Consider the following 22,189-nt stretch of genomic DNA (forward strand, 5'->3'; position numbering starts at 1 on the left):
GGAAGGAAATGCGTATTTGCTCCCCGGCTGATGTTGAATGTTCGCCCCTCACAAAGAAATGATCGGTCTATAAATCGAATGTTCGGTGTATTGTAACACAGAGACAGAATAGCAACAACAAATTCAGCAGAAATGCGTCTAACAAATGATGACTGATCTGCATGTTCATGAGGGAAATAAGGATTTGATCTATCATTCAGCAGGATTTCTGGCTGCCAGGTATCTTTCATACAGGTAACAAGCTGAGATTAGAAGCAGTCTCTTAAAGGGAGTGCTGCTAATCTCATTGTGTTACCTGTATAAAAGACACCTGTCCACAGGAGCAATCAAACCATCAGATTCCAAACTTTCCACCATGGCAAAGACCAAAGAGCTGTCCAAGGATGTCAGGGACACGATTGTAGACCTACACAAGGCTGGACTGGGCTACCAAACTATGGCCAAGCAGCTTGGTGAGAAGGTGACAACAGTTGGTGCAATCATTCACAAATGGAAGAAACACAAAACAAGTGTCAGTCTCCCTAGGTCTGGTGCACCATGCAAGATCTCACCTCGTGGAGTGTCAATGATCATGAGAACAGTGAGGAATCATCCCAGAACTCCCAGATCTTGTCAATGATCTCCAGGCAGCTGGGACCACAGTCACCAAGAAAACAATTGGTAACACACTACGCTGACAAGGACTGAAATCCTGCAGTGCCCGCAAGGTCCCTCTGCCCAAGAAAGCACATGTCCAGGCCCGTCTGAAGTTTGCCAATGAACATCTGAATGATGCAGAGGAGGACTGGTTGAAAGTGTTGTGGTCAGATGAGAGCAAAATCGAGCTCTTTGGCATCAACTTAACTCGCCGTGTTTGGAGGAGGAGGAATGCTGCCTATGACCCCAAGAACACCATCCCAACTGTGAAATGTGGTGGAAACATTCTGCATTGGGAGTGTTTTTCTGCTGAGGGGACAGGACAACCGCACCACATCAAAGAAACGATGGACGGGGCAATGTACCATCAAATCTTGGGTGAGAACCTTCTTCCCTCAGCCAGGGCATTGAAAATGGGTCATGGATGGGTGTTCCAGCATGACAATAACCCAAAACACATGGCCAAGGCAACAAAGGAGTGGCTCAAGAAGAAGCACATTAAGGTCCTGGAGTGGCCTAGCCCAGGACTTAAAATTTCGAGTCTAGACCTACTAGCCAGGCACAAACCTTACTCTCCACCAGTTGCCCCACCCAACCTTGCCCAGGTATACTGCGATAGTGCGGAGGGCAATCTAACACTAACTGACACTACTATACACTGTCACTGTACTAATAACTTTGGTTGGGAAGGCGTTGAAATCTCGGGTAATCAAGAGGTTATGTGCCTAACAAGTGTGTAAATAGAAGAAGCTCAGGAAATGCCGCCACCTAAGTGTAGACTGATCGATCAATAAATCTGAATAAAGGAATTGATTGAGAAGATAAAAGCATAAAACATCCGGAGTGATATGGGGTACAGCAGAACTTGGCATGGTCATGGCTGGGTTGGCAGAGCTGCACCTGGAAGCGGCCGGGAATGCCATGTGAATGGTGCTGCTGCTGGAGAACAGCTGGAACAGACACACCCGGAGTGGTCAGTACCCTTCTGGGTGGTACAGAGCCTGCTGGAGATAAGCCAGAGCTGAAGCAGACACGCAGGGAACATCCACAGGATGACGTGAAGGCCGTGGTTACGCGTTTCGAGGCAACAAGGACCGCCCCTTTGTCAAAGCATGTGGTAGGATTGGATGGAGCACTTTTAAGTGCTGTCTTTTGAACCTGTATTAGGCCCTGTGTTAGGCGCTTTCCCCTTTATTAGACTCTTTCCCCTGTATTGGCCCTTTTCACCTGTATTAGGCCCTTTCCCCCTGTATTAGGCCCTTTCCCCTTTATTAGGCCCTTTCCCTTTTATTAGGCCCTTTTCCCAGTATTAGGCCCTTTTCACCTGTGTTAGGCCCTTTCATCTGTGTTAGGCCCTTTCCCCTGTGTTAGGCCCTTTTTACTGTATTAGGCCCTTTCCCCTGTATTAGGTCCTTTCCTTCATCAGGTCAGTCACGTTTTGTAAAAGAAAAGGCGAATCCGTTTACATCAGGTTTTTTTGCCCATTCCGTTTTACTACGGAACAAAAATAGGGCTTTCTTCAATTTCTAAAACTGGATGTTAACATAAACGGATGTCAACGGATGATCATGCGCACGGGTGTCAAACTGGCAGCCCTCCAGCTGTTGCTAGACTATAAGTTCCATGAGGCATTGCAAAAATGACAATTACATCCACAGCACCGCCCACACGCGTTCCGTGCTAAGCTCTGCCGAGCCAGGAGGGTACTGACCACTCCGATTGTGTCTGTTTTTTGCCGTCCTCCATCAGCAGCACTTCCACAGCACCACCCACACACGTTCCGTGCTGAGCTCTGCCGACCCAGCCATGACCATGCTGAGCTCCGCAGTACTGCATGACATTTCGAAGAGAACACCTCTGTGTCCCATTCCACCCGTCCAGACTCCATATCACTTCTCCCTCGGTGGTGGTATGTGGGTTCTGATATGCAACGGCGTGAACCTCACCTTATTTACCTCTTCCTGTACCCTCAGCTAGGTCTCTGAGGTGTTCACCACATGGATTCGGTCCTGGTAGCTGGGGCATCAACCGCTTGGGAGGGAAACGGCGAACTGCTCCCCTCACTAGGCGGAGAACCCATCACCTCTGCTGGCGCCACCCTTCTGTCTGGCTGCCATATCATTCTCTTGCGCTTTCTCTTAACTACATGTTCTTTTCTGTGTGCCATGTCCCACCATGCACCCCTAGTAGTAGTAACTTCAAACCAGGCAATGAACAGATAAAAACTGAACACTCTCAACATAACAGAGTGCTTTTGTATAATATTGCACTAAGCCGAAGCGCAATATATAAGCGCATTTGTGTATAATAATCCCGTCCTGGTCATCTGGATGGGGATGTTACGAATCCTCTGGCGCACGTCAAGTGATCAGCAGACCTCACACACAGGCTCCAGGGACATCACGTCCAATATCGTAGACCAATTAGCTGGGCATATAGTGGGTATGTTGCAGGACTCCACCTTGGGGGCTCGATAAATAACGAGCCAAAGAAATAATCTTTGATTTTGTGAGAATTTGATCTAGAAAGAGAATGCACTCACATCTGGCTAAGTAACAATAAAGACAGCCGCTGGCCTTCCACGTGGTGTGACGTCATCAGCTGGGCTCCCACTAACGCGTTTCGTGCACATTTTCAAAAGAGGGTCAGAGGTTTTACCTTCATGCAAGCGGCTTGTTACCTAGCGCTCGTATTTTTACCCTTTTATCATAATGCTCCATCATTGCTATTAGTCAGCGGAATAGTGCCCCCTTGTTGGTATCAGTGGGAGGAATAGTGCCCTGTCATTGGGAATATAGTGCCCCATCATTGGTGTAATTGGGTATATAGTGCCCCATCGGTGTCAATGGGAGAAATCATGCTCCATCGTTGGTATAAGTGGGGAGAATGGTGCCCAACCCTTGGTGTCAATAGGAGGAATAGTGTCCCATCATTTGTGTAATTGGGTATATAGTGCCCCATCGGTGTCAGTGGGAGAAATCGTGCCCCATCATTGGTGTAAGTGGCTTCTCACTTCAGCTTGTTCCATGAAGCTTTGACAATAAAAGCTGGAAGCTGATTGGTTCCTATGCAGAGCTGCCCCAGTTTTTGCACTTTCTTGTTTTAAGTAAATGGACCCCAATAGCAATGTGCCCCCCTGAGACCTCCAATAAAGTTCATAATTTGTTTGGGTGCAATTGTATCCAACATCACAGAAACTAGAGATCCCACCCATGAAGTCCAAACGTGTCTTCTCTGCACATCACATTCCTCCATCTGTGACACCCTTCAGAGGAGACTCAGCGCAGGTTTTTAACATTTTTACAAAAGCAGGTCAAACTTCCTTCAATCTAGAACGGGTCAGTAGGAGGAATAGTGCCCCATCATTGGTGTCAGTAGGAGGAATAGTACCCCATCATTGGTGTCAGTGGGAGGAATAGTGCCCCATCATTGGTATCAGTAGGAGGAATAGTGCCCCATCATTGGTGCCAGTGGGAGGAATAGTGTCCCATCATCAGTGTTTTGGGAAGAATAGTGCCTCATCATTGGTGTCAATGAGAGTAATGGTGCCCCATCACTGGTGTAAGTGGGAGGAATTTTGCCCTGCCATTAGTGTCAATGAGAGGAATAGTGCCTTATCATTGGTATCAGAGGGAGGAATAGTGCCCCATCATTGGTGTCAGTAGGAAGAATAATTCCCTGCCGTTGGTGTCAGTGGGAGAAATCGTGCCCCGTCATTGGGATGAATAGTGCCCCATTGTTAGTATCAGTGGGAGGAATAGTGCCTCATCATTGGTGTCAGTGGGAAAAATAATGACCTGCCTTGGGTGTCAGTGGGAAGAATAGCGCCCTATTATTGGCGTCAATGGGAGATATAGTGCCCTATTGTTGGAGTCAGTGACAGGAATGCCATTAGTGGGAGGAAATGTGCCTTGTATCGGTGGGTGAAGTAGTGCTCCAAGGGCCACATCTGGCTTTCGGGACAGATTGTGGAGATCACTGTCCTAGAGAGTGCTTCTTGGGTTGCTAGCAGATACCTTCATGGTGGGCCTTTTGATCTTCTTCCCATGCAGGCCGCGGTACCTAAAGAACCTTCCTGAGCAGAGCCTCCCCCCCCCGCCACTTTTATTTGCAGCACAGGGAGGAGGGCTGAGCCCAGAAAAGTCTGGGAAATGGCAGAACCTTGGTTAACCCCATCCCATCTGGGCAGCCTTGAATCCCTATCTAATAAAGCAGCAACCACTGTAAGAACCTGCTTACAAACCGCTCACCATATAAGTCAGCTCTTGAAGCGTATTAAGGGTTTGCAGACCTGATGGTCCAGTCTGTGTTGGAAGATGCAAGAAAAGTGTCTTGAGGCTTTTATAGGGTGAGTGGTTCCTCCATTCCTCCTTTGGAGTTCAACATAGATTGTGCTAGTAGCTGTTGACCAAAAGAACTGGCTCCCAGTGTCTGTGGTAGTATAACGTACCTGGTGTTAGAGGCCAATGGAGAGAGGGCTTCCCTTGTGGCTAAGTTCCAGACGCCCCCTGGATATGGAACAGAAGGACAATGAACATGTTATGTAAGTTCTTGGAGGCTGGGGACATGTTATAGGAGGAGTTGGACACTAAGTACATGCTATAGGAGTTGTTGGAGACTGAAGACATGCTATAGGACATGTTGGAGACTGGGGACATGCTATAGGACATGTTGGAGACTGGAGACATGCTATAGGAGTTGTTGGAGACTGGGGACATGCTATAGGACATGTTGGAGACTGGGGACATGCTATAGGACATGTTGGAGACTGGGGACATGCTATAGGACATGTTGGAGACTGGGGACATGCTATAGGAGTTGTTGGAGACTGGGGACATGCTATAGGGGTTGTTGGTGACTGGGGACATGCTATAGGATATGTTGGAGACTGGGGACATGCTATAGGAGTTGTTGGAGACTGGGGACATGCTATAGGAGATGTTGGAGACTGGGAACATGCTATAGGAGATGTTGGAGACTGGGGACATGCTATAGGAGTTGGAGACTGGTGACATGTTATAGGAGTTGTTGGAGACTGGGGCCATGCTATAGGAGATGTTAGAGACTCGAGACATGCTATTGGAGTTGTTAGAGACTGGGGACATGTTGGAGACTGGGGGCATGTTATAGGTGGTGTTGGAGACTGGTGACATGTTATAGGAGGTGTTGGAGACAGGACATGCTATACAACATGTTGGAGACTGGGGACATGCTATAGGACATGCTGGAGACTGGGGACATGCTATAGGAGTTGTTGGAGACTGGGGACATGCTATAGGACATGTTGGAGACTGGTGACATGCTATAGGAGTTGTTGGAGACTGGGGACATGCTATAGGAGATGTTGGAGACTGGGGACATGCTATAGGAGTTGTTGGAGACTGGGGACATGCTATAGGAGATGTTGGAGACTGGGGACATGCTATAGGAGTTGGAGACTGGTGACATGCTATAGGAGCTGTTGGAGACTGGGGCCATGCTATAGGAGATGTTGGAGACTGGGGGCATGTTATAGGAGGTGTTGGAGACTGGTGACATGTTATAGGACATGTTGGAGACTGGGGACATGTTATAGGACATGTTGGAGACTGGGGACATGCTATAGGACATGTTGGAGACTGGGGACATGCTATAGGAGTTGTTGGAGACTGGGGACATGCTATAGGACATGTTGGAGACTGGGGACATGCTATAGGAGTTGTTGGAGACTGGGGGCATGCTATAGGACATGTTGGAGACTGGGGGCGTGCTATAGGAGTTGTTGGAGACTGGGGGCGTGCTATAGGAGTTGTTGGAGACTGGGGACGTGCTATAGGACATGTTGGAGACTGGGGGCATGCCTTAGAATACATGCTTTAAAAGCATTATTTAAACCAGAATTGAGTGTCATATTAAAGATATAAAATGTGTGGAGCTGAGACATCGCAGAAAGAAGACCAACACTCTATGGCTCAGGGGGATTTAGGAAGTAAGAGGCCCCGGGACTCGAGAGGTTAACATGTTAGTATAATAATACAATTGACCAATCCGTGGCAGGGTTGGGCTCCGTCTAGAAGTGAGCATGCTTTGTATGTCCTCTAACCTCACACACAAATGATTTCCAGAAGAATTTTCGATAAATAAGAACATAAAGTACACACCAGTACAAAAATAACCTTCGTTATCCCAGAGCGATCACACCTTCGGTGTCACTCCCAGCCTCCACCTTCGGTGTCACTCCCACCATCCTGTACAATCCAGTCATTTTCGGCTTCTATTTTGAGTTAATTTCTCACCATCTTCCAGAGTTCACAGTTGTACGCACATTTCTGACTTCCCCATCGCAGGGTGATAAGGTTGTTGTTACCTTTTGGGTTATTTTCAGTCTATATTCTGACACCTTTCCCAGTGTGTACCCATCGGCGCACCAAAATAGTGCCTCCCACATTGGGGGTACAGTCTCCTCCCACACATAGAAAACAATTCTTAGTGAGCTTCTTACTGCACCAGGAGCTGATCTCGGTTCACCGCAAAGGGATGCCGGGAGGTGCAATGCGTCAGTTCTGAGGGGCGCTGTCATTGTGATGCAGCAGGAGCTGAGCTCTGTTCACAGCTGGGGGTGCAAGGCGTTAGTTCCGGACTGTCACCAATGAGTGGCGCTGTCATGATAATGCACCAGGAGATGAGCTCTGTTCACCGCAAAGAGATGCCAGGAGGTGCAATGTGTCAGTTCCAAACTCACCAGTAAGTGGCGCTGTCATTGTGATGCACCAGGAGCTGAGCTCTGTTCACAGCTGGGGGTGCAATGCGTCAGTTCCAAACTGTCACCAGTGAGTGGCGCTGTCATGGTGATGCACCAGGAGCTGAGCTCTGTTCACCGCAAAGGGATGCCGGGATGCAATGCTTCAGTCCCGAACGGTCACCAGTCAGTGGCGCTGTCATTGCTGTGAACAGAGCTCAGCTCCTGGTGCATCAGAAAGGGATACTAGGGGTGCAAGGCGATAGTTCTGAACTGTCACCAGTGAGTGGCGCTGTCATGGTGATGCACCAGGAGCTGAGCTCTGTTCACCGCAAAGAGATGCCAGGACGTGCAATGCGTCAGTTCCAAACTCACCAGTGAGTGGCGCTGTCATTTTGTTGCACCAGGAGCTGAGCTCTGCTCACAACAAAGGGATGCCGAGGGTGCAATGCGTCAGTTCCAAACGGTCACCAGTGATTGGCGCAACATTGTCCATCGGTGCTGCCAGTCATTGTCTATCAGTGACCTTCAGGTCCTCCTCATCCGCGCACATCAGCAAAGGAGAAAAATTGCTACATTTTATAACAGAAACTAAGAAAAACATTTTTTTTCAAAACTTTTGGTCTTTTTTTCATTTGTTTATTAAAAAATAAATACCCCAGTGCTGATTAAATACCACCAAAAGACAGCTCTATGTGTCTCAAAAAAAAGATAACATTTTAATACGGGTACAGTGTCGCATGACCGCGCAGTTATCAAGGTCCGATAGAGCTGAAAATTGGCTCTGGGCAGGAGGGGGGTAAAAGTGCCCGGTAGGCAAGGGGTTAACATGGATTCCTGCATTCCCTATATCCGCTCTCCCCGGACCCGGCATTCACTTTATCTGATCCCCCCGGATCCCGCGTTCACTATATCCGCTCTCCCTGGACCCTACGTTCACTATATCCGCTCTCCCCGGACCCCGCGTTCACTATATCCGCTCTCACCGGACCCCGCGTTCACTATATCCACTCTCCCCGAACCCCGCGTTCACTATATCCGCTCTCCCCGAACCCCGCGTTCACTATATCCGCTCTCCCCGTACCCCGCATTCACTATATCCGCTCTCCCCGGACCCCGCATTCACTATATCCGCTCTCCCCGGACCCCGCATTCACTATATCTGGTCTCCCACAGTACACAGAACATGGAAATGCAATTATTTTATAAACTGCATGCAGACTGCTTCTACAAACATTGGTGAAAGAATGGGTCGCTCTCAGGAGCTCAGTGACTCCAAGCGTGGTCCCGTGATAGGTTTTCACCTGTGCAATAAGTCCATCCGTGACATTTCCTGGCTACTAAATATTCCACGCTCAACTGTTAGTGGGATTATAACAAAGTGGAAGCAACTGGGAACAACAGCCACTCAGCCACCAAGTGGTAGGCCACGTCACATGACAGGGCGGGGTCAGCGCATGCTGAAGCACACAGTGTGCAGAAGTCGCCAACTGTCTGCAGAGTCAATAGCTAAAGACCTCCAAACTTGGTGTGGCCTTCAGATGAGCCCAACAACAGTGTGTAGAGAGCTTCATGGAATGGGTTTCCATGGCCGAGCAGCTGCATCCAAGCCTTACATCACCAAGTGCAATGCAAAGCATCGGATGCCGTGGTGTAAAGCACGCCGCCACTGGACTCTAGAGCAGTGGAGACGTGTTCTCTGGAATGACCAATCACGCTTCTTGGTCTGGCAATCCGATGGACGTGTCTGGGTTTGGCGGTGGCCAATAGAATGGTACTTGCCTGACTGCATTGTGCCAAGTGTAAAGTTTGGTGGAGGGGGGATTATGGTGTGGGGTTGGTTTTCAGGGGTTGGGCTTGGCCCCCTAGTTCCAGTGAAGGGAACTCTTAAGGTAACATTTTGGACAATTTCATGCTCCCAACTTTGTGGGAAGAGTTTGGGGATGGCCCCTTCCTGTTCCAACATGACTGCCCACCAGTGCACAAAGCAAGGTCCATAAAGACATGGAGGAGCCAGTTTGGGGTGGAGGAACTTGACTGTCCTGCACAGAGTCCTGACCTCAACCCCATAGAACACCTTTGGGATGAATTAGAGTGGAGACTGTGAGCCAGGCCTCCTCCCCCGACATCAGTGCCTGACCTGACAAATGTGCTTCTGGAAGAATGGTCCAACTCCAGCTTCTGGAAGAATGGTCCATAGACACCCTCCTAAACCTTGTGGACGGCCTTCCCAGAAGAGTTGAAGCTGTTATAGCTGCAAAGGGCGGGGCCAACTCAATATTGAACCCTACGGACTAAGACTGGGGGGCCATTAACCATTAGCCGCCTGGCCTATAGCCGTTTGGCTGCCGCAAAAATGCTGTAGCTTTCCGGGGTGTACGCCATTTGGCGTGCTCCCGCACATGCGCGATCTATCACTGGCCTGTACCTCGGACATGGCCGATGACAAATCTGAGTACCGGCCCCCGTTGCCGGTACCATGTGACCTGCTGTGACCAATCACAGCAGGTCACATGAGAGTTGTATACAATGGAGGGCTTCATTCATGCCATCCATTGTATACTAGTGCCTAGCTGTGAATGGTCACAGCAGGTCACATGCACATGTCATGTGATTAGCTGTGGCCAAATCACAGCTAAGCACAAAAAAAAAAAAAAACCTGAATGAATCGATGTCATTCTGGTAAATGCTTGCTTATAGCAAAGTAATTCTTTGCTATAAGCAAATTGTGTAAAAAACAAAATACTGATCACTTCCCCAAAGTAGTACAATGTTACTATGGTAACATTGTACTACTTTGGTCATAGTAAAATATGAAAAACAAATCTTAAAAAAAAAAAAAAAGTAATAAAAAATTAAAAATAATAAAAAAATATATATATTTTTTTCATACTGTCACCAGTCAGTGTCCCTGTTCACCGCCATGTCAGTTATATGATGACGCTGTACTGCACTGGTGACAGTATGTAAAAAAAAAAAATAGTGAAAATAATTTTTTCATTTTCCGAAAAATTATGACAGAAAAAATACAACTTCAAAAAACTCACCATGCCTCTTATGAAGTACGTCGGACTGTCTACTCTGCAAAAAGGGGTCATTTGGGGGATATCTGTACTGTTCTGACATTCGGGGGATATCTGTACTGTTCTGACATTCGGGGGATATCTGTACTGTCCTGACATTTGGGGGATATCTGTACTGTCCTGACATTCGGGGGATATCTGTACTGTCCTGACATTTGGGGGATATCTGTACTGTCCTGACATTGGGGGGATATCTGTACCGTTCTGACATTTGGGGGATATCTGTACCGTCCTGACATTTGGGGGATATCTGTACTGTTCTGACATTTGGGGGATATCTGTACCGTCCTGACATTTGGGGATATCTGTACTGTTCTGACATTTGGGGGATATCTGTACCGTCCTGACATTTGGGGGATATCTGTACTGTTCTGACATTTGGGGATATCTGTACTGTCCTGACATTTGGGGGATATCTGTACTGTCCTGACATTTGGGGGATATCTGTACTATTCTGACATTCTTGGACCTCAAGAAATTAGATTGGCTGTCAGTACTTCAGGATTGATCAATATTCAGATCTATACCATAGTTTGTGAACTCTATAACTTTCCTACAAACTAAATAATACATCCTAATTTGGGTTATTTTTACCAAAGACATGTAGCAGAATACATCTCGGCCTAAATTTATGAAGAACAATTATTTATTTGTAAACTTTTATAACAGAAACAAAGAAAAACGTGTTTTTTTCAAAATTTTCGGTCTTTTTTTTGTTAATTTAGCAAAAAATAAAAACCCCAGCGGTGATTAAATACCACCAAAAGAAAGCTCTAGTTGTGTGAAGAAAATGATAAAATTTTAGTTTGGGTACAATGTTGTATGACCGCGCAATTGCCATTCAAAGTGTGAGAGCGCTGAAACCTGAAAACTGGCCTGGGCAGGAAGGGGGAAAATTGCCCGGTATTGAAATGGTTAAAGGTCATGTGGGTGGAAAGGCAAGCATCCAATACTTGGGGCAACATGGTGTGTATGTGCGTTTTATTTATTTATTTTTGTAGAAGGTGGCCTTCTCCTGTAAAGTGTCTTTCTCGTGTAAGGTGGTCTTCTCCTCTAAGGTGGTCTTCTCCTCTAAGGTGGTCTTCTCCTCTAAGGTGGCCTTCTCCTGTAAGGTGGTCTTATCCTGTAAGGTGGCCTTCTCCTGTAAGCTGGTTTTCTCCTGTAAGGTGGTCTTCTCCTCTAAGGTGGCCTTCTCTTGTAAGGTGGTCTTCTCCTGTAAGGTGGCCTTCTCCTGTAAGGTGGTCTTATCCTGTAAGGTGGCCTTCTCCTGTAAGCTGGTTTTCTCCTGTAAGGTGGTCTTCTCCTCTAAGGTGGTCTTCTCCTCTAAGGTGGCCTTCTCTTGTAAGGTGGCCTTCTCTTGTAAGGTGGTTTTCTCCTGTAAGGTGGTTTTCTCCTGTAAGGTGGCCTTCTCTTGTAAGGTGGTCTTCTCCTGTAAGGTGGCCTTCTCCTGTAAGGTGGTTTTCTCCTGTAAGGTGGCCTTCTCCTGTAAGGTGGCCTTCTCCTGTAAGGTGGCCTTCTCCTGTAAGGTGGTCTTATCTGGTAAGGTGGCCTTCTCCTGTAAGGTGGTCTTATCCGGTAAGGTGGCCTTCTCCGGTAAGGTGGTTTTCTCCTGTAAGGTGGCCTTATCTGGTAAGGTGGTCTTCTCCTGTAAGGTGGCCTTATCCGGTAAGGTGGTCTTCTCCTGTAAGGTGGCCTTCTCCTGTAAGCACCCCCTGCAGTAGGAGTTTTTCTCAGCACTTCTAAAGGGATGCAGATGATGCCTTTTTGATTAGAACCCAGAGATGTTCCAGGTGATGACCCAGAGTGTCCAGCCTCCCAATCAGCCTGGATCTGAGGAAACAAATGGCCGCCTCTTCAGAGGAAGGTAAGAACCTGATGCAACGTTTATGGAAATCCTTCCAATGTATGCAGATGACTGAGGCTGGTGTCAGACGGCGCCTTCGTCACCGGCGATACACCGCAATCACCAGCAGTAGGACTGCAAAGAGGCCACCTGGTTGCACCAATAGAAGGTCTGTCTGTACTGGTGGCAGCGAGACGTCGCTCCCACCGCCAGCGATCGAGGTTCAGCCGCGTTCGTTCCAGCGACCGTGCGACGTTTCGCCGCAGAGGAGAACAGATGGGCAGCCTTGTTAGTCATCGATTTAAAAAAACCATTGGTGGTGGTAGAGTCACCCATCTGACATTGGCTTTACCTCCCCATTCACGTTGCGTGCAGTCACCTGCGTTTTCCCGTGCGTAAAAATGACACACAGGAAACAATCGTTTTCCATGTATCGCGTTCACACAGGAAGGCGGGGCTTCGCTGCCATGCGCAGCTGTGCGATTTTTCTGCAACGTTAGCATATTATGGCAACGCACAAAACACGTGTGAATGCGCACAAGCATTCCTCTCAGCACAAGGCTCGTTCACAATAGCAGTTGAGGGGCGGTAAAACCACTCAGCCCCTCCCAAGTACTACCTCCTTTACCTGGAGCGGCCAGGGGTGTACACATGCTGCATGATGTGCTTCATGGCCGTAGCAGGAATTACACCCCCCCCCCCCATCGAACGTGACCGATTCAAGTAAATGGGGCTGCTCTTCCTAGCATCTCGCAACCGCCTGCATTGCGCACAATTGTGGCACGCTAGTCTGGGGATCAAGGGGTTAAAGCCGGTGGTGATGAGGAGGCAGTACGCCAACCCCTCGCTGCCTGCCAAATGCTCTCTGAAGAGCGATTTGAATGCAGGTTGCTCTTCAGAGATTAAAGCTCGCGTGAAGGAGGGCTAAGTGAGCTGAGCTGATGGGGGTGTCAAGGACAGAACAACACGATACAAATCCCAGGGGTCCATGTTGTCTGGATGGGTGATATGTCGTGGCCAATTTTTTTGATAAATTGGAGTTGCAAACTACCTGAAAGCAGAGATCTCCTGCAGTAACTTTTCTCTGCCACTAGATGTCCTCAGCATGAGGGCCAGCATCATTCAACCCATGTCCTCTGAGCCCAGGTTGCCTTGGACCCGCCCCCTGTATATGAATGGATAGTAAAAGGAGAAGCAGTGTTGTGATGAGCTGCCCTCTCCTCCTATCAACGGGGAAGGGGAAGAGGCAGCCTGGTGAGCTCCTCCCCTCTGTCACTCTGCACTCTCCTATCATCAGTGAAGGGGAAGAGGCAGCCTGGTGAGCTCCTCCCCTCTCTCTCTCTGCTCTCTTTTCCTATCATCAGTGAAGGAGAAGCATTAGCCTGATAAGCTGCTCCCCTCTGTCACTCTGCTCTCTCCTCCTATCAACAGTAAAAGGAGAAGCTGCAGCCTTATGAGCTCCTCCCCTGTGTCACTCTGCTCTCACCTCTTATCAACAGAAAGGAGAACAGGGGCGGACTGACCATTTGAAAACTCGGGCACTGCCCAAGGGCCCGGGGTCAGTAGGGGGCCCCATGAGATGTCCCTGGTACCTTTTTCATAGGCTTTTTTGAGTTTGGGCAAGGACACAGGGGCCCCATGATCCCCTATTGCCCGGGGGCCCCATGAGTTGTCAGTCTGCCCCTGAAGGAGAAGCTGCAACCTGGTGAGCTCCACCTCTCTGTCACTCTGCTCTCTCCTCCTATCAGCAGTGAAAGGAGAAGCTGCAGCCTGGTAAGCTCCTCCCCTCTATCACTCTGCTCTCTCCTCCTATCAACAGTGAAAGGAGAAGCTGCAACCTGGTGAGCTCCTCTCCTCTGTCACTCCTATCAACAATGAAGGGAGAAGCAGCAGCCTGGTGAGCTCCTCCCCTCTGTCACTTTGCTCTCTCCTCCTATCAACAGTGAAACTCTGCTCTCTCCTCCTATCAACAGTGAAAGGAGAAGCTGCAACCTGGTGAGCTCCTCCCCTCTATCACTCTGCTCTCACCTCCTATCAACAGTGAAAGGAGAAGCTGCAGGCTGGTAAGCTCCTCCCCTCTGTCTCTTCTATCAACAGTGAAGGGAGAAGCAGCAGGCTGATGAGCTCATCTCTCGATCACTCTGCTCTCTTTTCCTATCAGCAGTGAAGGGAAAAACAGGCATCTCTCCGCTCTTTCCTCCTATCAGCATGATGTGATCTTGTGCTGCTTCTTACATTTCCAGCCTGAGCTCTGCTGTACAGGGACTGCCAGTGGCTGATACCCGGTCACATTCAGTTTGCCTTGAATGATGAAATCTCTGCTTCTTTTCTGTCTGCTCGGAGTTCAGCTTTAACATTTTTATCCGTTTTTCTTTTTTATTTGCAAAATGGTTCTGAAAACTAATCTCCATTGATGTGGGAGTTTTTGTTGGGTACTTCCTGCCCCACGCTGAGCGCTGACAATGCTCCAGTCCTTCCCAGACCTCGCTCCGGGGTTCCCGGAACACGAGGACACTTTGATCTCGGAGAAAAGAATCTCCTCCTAGCCTTCAATAGGCAGCCGATGAACGCGGCGCACGCCCCCCCCCCCCCCCACTACGCCCGATTTGTGATCTCTGACAATAGAAGGTCACATGACTGAGCGCTTTGCTCCTGGCTGTGAAATATTAAGTATCATATGATGTTTCGCCATGACACCGGCTCTCTGTTGTTCCATCTCGGCACATTCGATGGCCGGAGATGCTGAGTGTACATTTAACCGGTTTGCTTTTGTCATTTAAAATGTATATAATATGGATCTATAGAAAGAAACTGAAACGCAGAGCGGGCGAGCTGTGACCGTTCGTTCGATGTCGCCAGGCTACGTATGGTGCCGGGGGAAAAAAGAAACTGCATTTAAAGGATCAGTCCATCTGTAAGTGAAATGTGGTGTTGGGCGGACTACGGGTTGAATCGCCATTTGGCAGGAACCTGCACCCTCTATATCAGCAGTCTTGTGACTTCTATCAGTGCCCATCCGAGCACTGTGTAATCTTGGAGGAGGAGTTTTCATTCTTCTCTTACTGTCCTATGAGGCTGCATGACCCCTGACCCTCTGGACAATGCTGATTGGCCTTGTGCTGATCACATGCACTCTCCCAAGAAAAAGAAAACCTCTCTAGCAATACACACCAAACAGAGCATGTGCAGACATGTCCTTAAGGCTTGTAGGCGTTATCATTCTCCTCTTACTGTTCTATGAGGCTGCATGACACCTAACCCTCTGTCTGGGCAGTGCTGATTGGCCCTATGCTGATCACATGCACTCTCCGAAGAAAAACAAACTAGCAATACACACCAAACAGAGCGTGTGCAGACTTGTCCCTAAGGCTTGTAGGAGGAGTTTTCATTCTCTTACTGTCCTATGAGGCTGCATGACCCCTGACCCTCTGTCTGGACAGTACTGTTTGGCCTTGTGCTGATCACATGCACTTTCCAAAGAAAATTTTTTTTTTAGCAATACACACCAAACAGAGCATGTACAGACATGTTCCTAAGGCCTGTAGGAGGAGTTTTAATTCTCCTCTTACTGTCCTATGAGGTTGTATGACCTCAACCCTCTGTCTGGGCAGTGCTGATCACATGCACTCTCCGACGAAAAAAAAAAAATTAGGCAATACACACCAAATGGATCATGTACAGACATGTCCCTAAGGCCTGTAGAAGGAGATTTAATTCTCCTCTTACTGTCCTATGAGGCTGTATGACCCCTAACCCACAGTGCTGATTGGCCCTGTGCTGATCACATGCACTCTCCGAAGGAAAAAAAAACGTAGCAATACACACCAAACGGAGCATGTGCAGACATGTCCCAAAGGCTTGTAGGAGGACTTTTCATTCTCCTCTCCCTGTCCTATGAGGCTTTATGAAACCTAACCCTCTGTCTGGGCAGTGCTGATCACATGCACTCTGATGAAAAAAAAACTAGGAATACACACCAAACAAAGCATGTGCAGACGTGTCCCAAAGGCTTGTAGGAGGAGTTTTCATTCTCCTCTTACTGTCCTATGAGGCTGTATGACCCCTGACCCTCTGTCTGGACAGTGCTGATTGGCCCTGTGCTGATCACAAGCACTCTCCCACGAAAATAAAAAAAAACTCTCTAGCAATGCACACCAACCTGAGTATGTGCAGACTTTTCCCCAAGGCTCTGCTCTATCAGCAGGTGGGGACAGTAGTAGAAGGGGAGGATCAGAGAAGACAGGATCAAACAGCCTTTTTACACAATGCGGGGGATTAACCCCTCAGGTTCCACAGGGAGTATAACCAGCATGCTTTGCTGCATCTACAGACTGATGTGGGTTTAGTAAGGAAGGCGTGTATATGGGCTCCTTCACGTTTGCACCGCCCTCTGAGGAGCGATCCGAATTTGGAACGCTTTTCAAAGGGCATTTGACAGGTGGTAAGGAAGGAGGAGTCATCCCAGGAACAGGAGCCAGTAAGATCACGTGATCACCGTGAGGGGAACCCGCCCCTGCGCTGCTTCTTTTCTGTGGGGAGAAGAAGATACATTGTATCTTTAGGGCCGGTTCACACTCCATGCGTTTTCAGCTGCTTTTTTCTGCATCCAAAACGCACAGAAAGTCGGCGATCTGGTTGTCGTTGTCATCGTTCACATCAGCGCTCGCAGTTCCAGTGCGTTCCGGTGGCAGAAAAAAAAGTAGAACAGGCGGCATTTTTCCTGCACTGCGTTCCCGTACTGAAACGCGGTAAAACGCATCAAACGCACCAAAAATACGCTGGAACACACATGTCTCTATTTAAATTGAAAAAAAGAGAGGGAGGAAAAATGAACAATGCATAATAAAATTCACTGGACAGTGTCAAAAACGCACCGGAACGCCTCAAAAATGCGCAAGCGGAAATGCATCCGGAACGTACCTGGACTGCGTTTGTATAGTGTGAGCCGGTCCTAAGGGCCACTACACACTCCATGCGTTTCAGTGCACTTTTTTTCTGCATGCAAAATGCACAGAAAGTCAGTGATCTGGTTGTCAATGTCATAGTTCACACCAGCGCTTGCAGTTCCGGTGCGTTCCGGCTGCAGAAAAAAAATTAGAATCGGCTGCATTTTTCCTGCACAGAACTGCGCTGGAACACAGTAAAACGCACCGGAACGCTCCCAAAAACGCACAGGTGATACGGTTGTCGGTGTCATACTTTGCACCAGGGCTTGCAGTTCCGATGCGTTCCGGCTGCTGGAAAAATAGTAGAAGCGGCTGCATTTTTCCTGCACAGAACTGCGCTGGAATGCGGTAAAACGCACTGGACCGCTTAAAAAACGCACCGGAGCGCTCCCAAAAACGCACAGGTGATACCGTTGTCAGTGTCATAGTTCACACCAGGGCTTGCAGTTCCGGCTGCAGGAAAAATAGTAGAACCGGCTGCATTTTTCCTGCACAGAACGTGATAAAACGCACCGGAACGCTCAAAAAAAAAAAAAAGCACTGGAACGCACGAAAAACACAATGGAACGCACATGTCCCTATTTAAATTGAAGAAAGGTTGAAATGAAATCAACCTCTAGTGTGAATGAGCTCTTTGTGTAAAAGGTTTTATATTTGGTGTCAGTGAGTTGAAGTAGTTAGTAGTCTTAAAAAAAAAAACAAAAAAAAAAACAGTGCACTATTGTGTCCGGGGTTCAAACAATAAATAATGTACACATGTGGTATCCTCAAGTGAATTGGGAGCAGCAGAATTGTTTTGTGCTCTTTTTTTTTTTTTTTTTTTTTTTAAGACTGCGGGTCATGGATGGATCAGAGGTGGACTGACCATTGGAGAACTTGAGCATTGCCCGGGGGGCCGGGGTCAGTAGGGGGCCCCATGAAATGCCCCTGGTACCTTCATAGGCTTTTTTTGAGTGTGGGCAAGGACACAGGGGCCCCATGATCCCCTATTGCCCGGGGGCCCCATGAGTTGTCAGTCCACCCCTGGGATGGATATATACAGTCATGGCCGAAATTGTTGGCACCCTTGATATTTCTCCAGGAAATCATGTATTTCTCACGAAACGTATTGCATTAACACATGTTTTGCTATACACATGTTTATTCCCTTTGTGTGTATTGGGACAAAACAAAAAAAGGGAGGAAAGAAAGCAAATTCGACATAATGTCACACAAACCTCCAAAAATGGGCTGGACAAAAGTATTGGCACCCTTTCACAACTGCGGATAAATAAGAATGTTACAAGCATGTGATGCTCCTGTAAACTCACCTGGGGCAAGTAACAGGTGTGGGCAATATAGAAATCACACCTGAAAGCAGATAAAAAGGAGAGACGTTCACTTAACCTTTGCATTGTGTGTCTGTCTGTGCCACACTAAGCATGGACAACAGAAAGAGGAGACGAGAACTGTCTGAGGACCTGAGAACCAAAATTGTGGCAAAATATCAACAATCTCAAGGTTACAAGTCCATCTCCAGAGAACTAGATTTGCCTTTGTCCACAGTGCGCAACATTATCAAGAAGTTTGCAACCCATGGCACTGTAGCTAATCTCCCTGGTCGTGGACGGATGAGGAAAATTGATGAAAGATTGCAACGCAGAATAGTCCGGATGGTGGATAAGCAGCCCCAAACATGTTCCAAAGACATTCAAGCTGTCCTGCAGGCTCAGGGAGCATCAGTGTCAGCGCGAACTATCCGTCGACATTTAAATGAAATGAAACGCTATGGCAGGAGACCCAGGAGGACCCCACTGCTGACACAGAGACATAAAAAAGCAAGACTACAGTTTGCCAAAATGTACTTGAGTAAGCCAAAAGCCTTCTGGGAAAACGTCTTGTGGACAGATGAGACCAAGATAGAGCTTTTCGGTAAAGCACATCATTCTACTGTTTACCGAAAACGGAATGAGGCCTACAAAGAACAAAACACAGTACCTACGGTAAAATATGGTGGAGGTTCAATGATGTTTTGGGGTTGTTTTGCTGCCTCTGGCACTGGGTGCCTTGACTGTGTGCAAGGCATCATGAAATCTGAGGATTACCAAAGGATTTTGGGTCGCACTGTAGGGCCCAGTGTCAGAAAGCTGGGTTTGCGTCCAAGATCCTGGGTCTTCCAGCAGGACAATGACCCCAAACATACGTCAAAAAGCACTCAGAAATGGATGGCAAAGAAGCGCTGGAGAGTTCTGAAGTGGCCAGCAATGAGCCCAGATCTAAATCCCATTGAACACCTGTGGAGAGATCTTAAAATTGCTGTTGGGAAAAGGTGTCCTTCCAATAAGAGAGACCTGGAGCTGTTTGCAAAGGAAGAGTGGTCCAAAATTCCGGGTGAGAGGTGTCAGAAGCTTATTGATGGTTATAGGAAGCGACTGATTTCAGTTATGTTTTCCAAAGGGTGTGCAACCAAATATTAAGTTAAGGGTGCCAATACTTTTGTCCAGCCCATTTTTGGGGTTTTGTGTGACATTATGTCATATTTGCTTTTCTGCCTCTGTTTTATATTTGTTCCAATACATACAAAGGGAATAAACATGTGTATAGCAAAACATGTGTTAATGCAATACCTTTTTTGTGTGAAATACTTGATTTTCAGGAAAAATATCAAGGGTGCCAACAATTTCGGCCATGACTGTATATATATATATATATATATATATATATATATATATATATATATATATATATATATATATATATAGCAGTAATATGGGTGGCGTGCACAACGGTGATCAATCACAGTGCATAGCAATCAGGCCCTCCCAAAGGCCATATATAGAAAAAAAGAAAATTGGATTGCCACACATGAAAAATTTTAAAATATATGTATTAATAAATGGTTTTAATAAGACACAGAAAATAGTGTGTGTTTATTGATTTATTATTATTTATTTTTTCAGTGTCTTATTAAAAGCATTTATTAATACATATATTTTAAAATATACTGTGTGTGTATGTGTATATATATATATATATATATATATATATATATATATATATATATATATATACATAGTATATTTTAACAATATGTGTATTAATAAATGATTTTAATAAGACACTGAAAAAATAAATAATAATAAAAATAAATAAATATACACATATATATATATATATATATATATATATATATTTATATACATGTGTGTGTACATATATTTACTTATTTGTATTATTATTTATTTTTTCAGTGTCTTATTAAAAGCATTTATTAATACATATATTGTTAAAATATACTATGTGTGTGTATATGTGTATGTGTATATATATATATATACAGTATATTTTAACAATATACGTATTAATAAATGCTTTTAATAAGACACTGAAAATAATATAAATATATATATATATATATTTATATTATTTTCAGTGTCTTATTAAAAGCACTTATTAATACGTATATTGTTAAAATATACTGTGTGTATATATGTATATATATGTGTATATGTATATATATGTGTATATGTATATATATGTGTATATATATATATATATATATATTTATTATTATATATATTTAATTTATTTTATTTTTTTCAGTGTCTTATTGAAACCATTTATTAATACATATATTGTTAAAATATACTGTGTGTGTGTGTGTGTGTATATATATATATAAAATGTTTTTTTGGTCTCTTTAGGAAATAGAAAAGTTAATCATTTAATATACTGTATAATAAATATATAATATGTTAAAATATATACTGTATATAATATTTCAGTTTTTTTAAGGAAATACAGAAGTTAAAACCATTTAGTAATTTATATTTTATATTATATTATTAAAATATACTGTGTGTATATATATATATATATCAATGTATTTTCAGTTTCGTAGCGAAATAGTAAAGTCAAAATCAGTTAACGTATGTATTAAATATATATTGTTATTATTTTTTATTATTATTATTATTATTATTAATATACTGTGTGTGTGTGTGTATATATATATATATATATATATATATATATATATATATAAACAATTTATTTTCAGTTACTTAGGGAAATACAAGAGTTGACATCCTTTAATCATTTATATTTAACATTCTAAGAAAATATACTGTATATAATAGAAAATGTATATTATAAACATAATGTATTTTCCGTTTCTTAGTGAAATAGAAAAGTCAAAATCATTTAATAATAAATATTAAATGTATATGATTAAAATATATACTGTATATAATATATATAAAGTAACTTAAGTAATTTTCAATTTCTTAGGTAAATACAAAAGGTAAAATAATTTAATAATATATATATAAAATAATAAATATAGTATTAAAATATACTGTATATAATAACATAATTTATTTTAAATTTTTTGGGGAAATACAAAAGTTAAAATATATTTAAAAAAAAAAAATTGTTAAAAAAACTTTAAAATAGAATGAACCCAACCAATTTAATTTCACTTTAGGAAAACAGTTTGTTGATGGTGGGAGGATGATGACGGATATGTTATCTCCCGCCCCCACCCCCAGGATTTGATGGTGACTTTATTTTGAATGATCCAGCTCTTCTACAGAGTGCAGCTGTCCCACATTTCTGGAATGGGGAATGATTACTAACTGCTGAAAGAAGGACTTTCTCATCCAAGATGCCGGGCGGTCATGGTGTCAGGCCGCTCTCAGCTGCTGATACTGGATACCGGTCACCTTCCAACTCCGGCTTCTCATCAGTGCAGGCCGGGTGAATGCAAATATGTACAGAGACATGTCCTCTAAATGTCTCATTCACTTATAAAGTATATGATTCAAAATTAAGTCACCATCAAATCCTGGGGGTGGGGGCGGGGATAACATATCCGTCATCATCCTCCCGCCGTCAACAAACTGTTTTCCTAAAGTGAAACTAAATTGGTTGGGTTCATTTTATTTTATTTTTATTTATTTTTTTAATGGATTTTAACTCTTGT

This window comes from Staurois parvus, unplaced genomic scaffold, assembly GCF_062004578.1.
Source record: "Staurois parvus isolate SC_StPar_1 unplaced genomic scaffold, SC_StPar_1.0 ptg001475l, whole genome shotgun sequence".
Taxonomy (NCBI): domain Eukaryota; kingdom Metazoa; phylum Chordata; class Amphibia; order Anura; family Ranidae; genus Staurois; species Staurois parvus.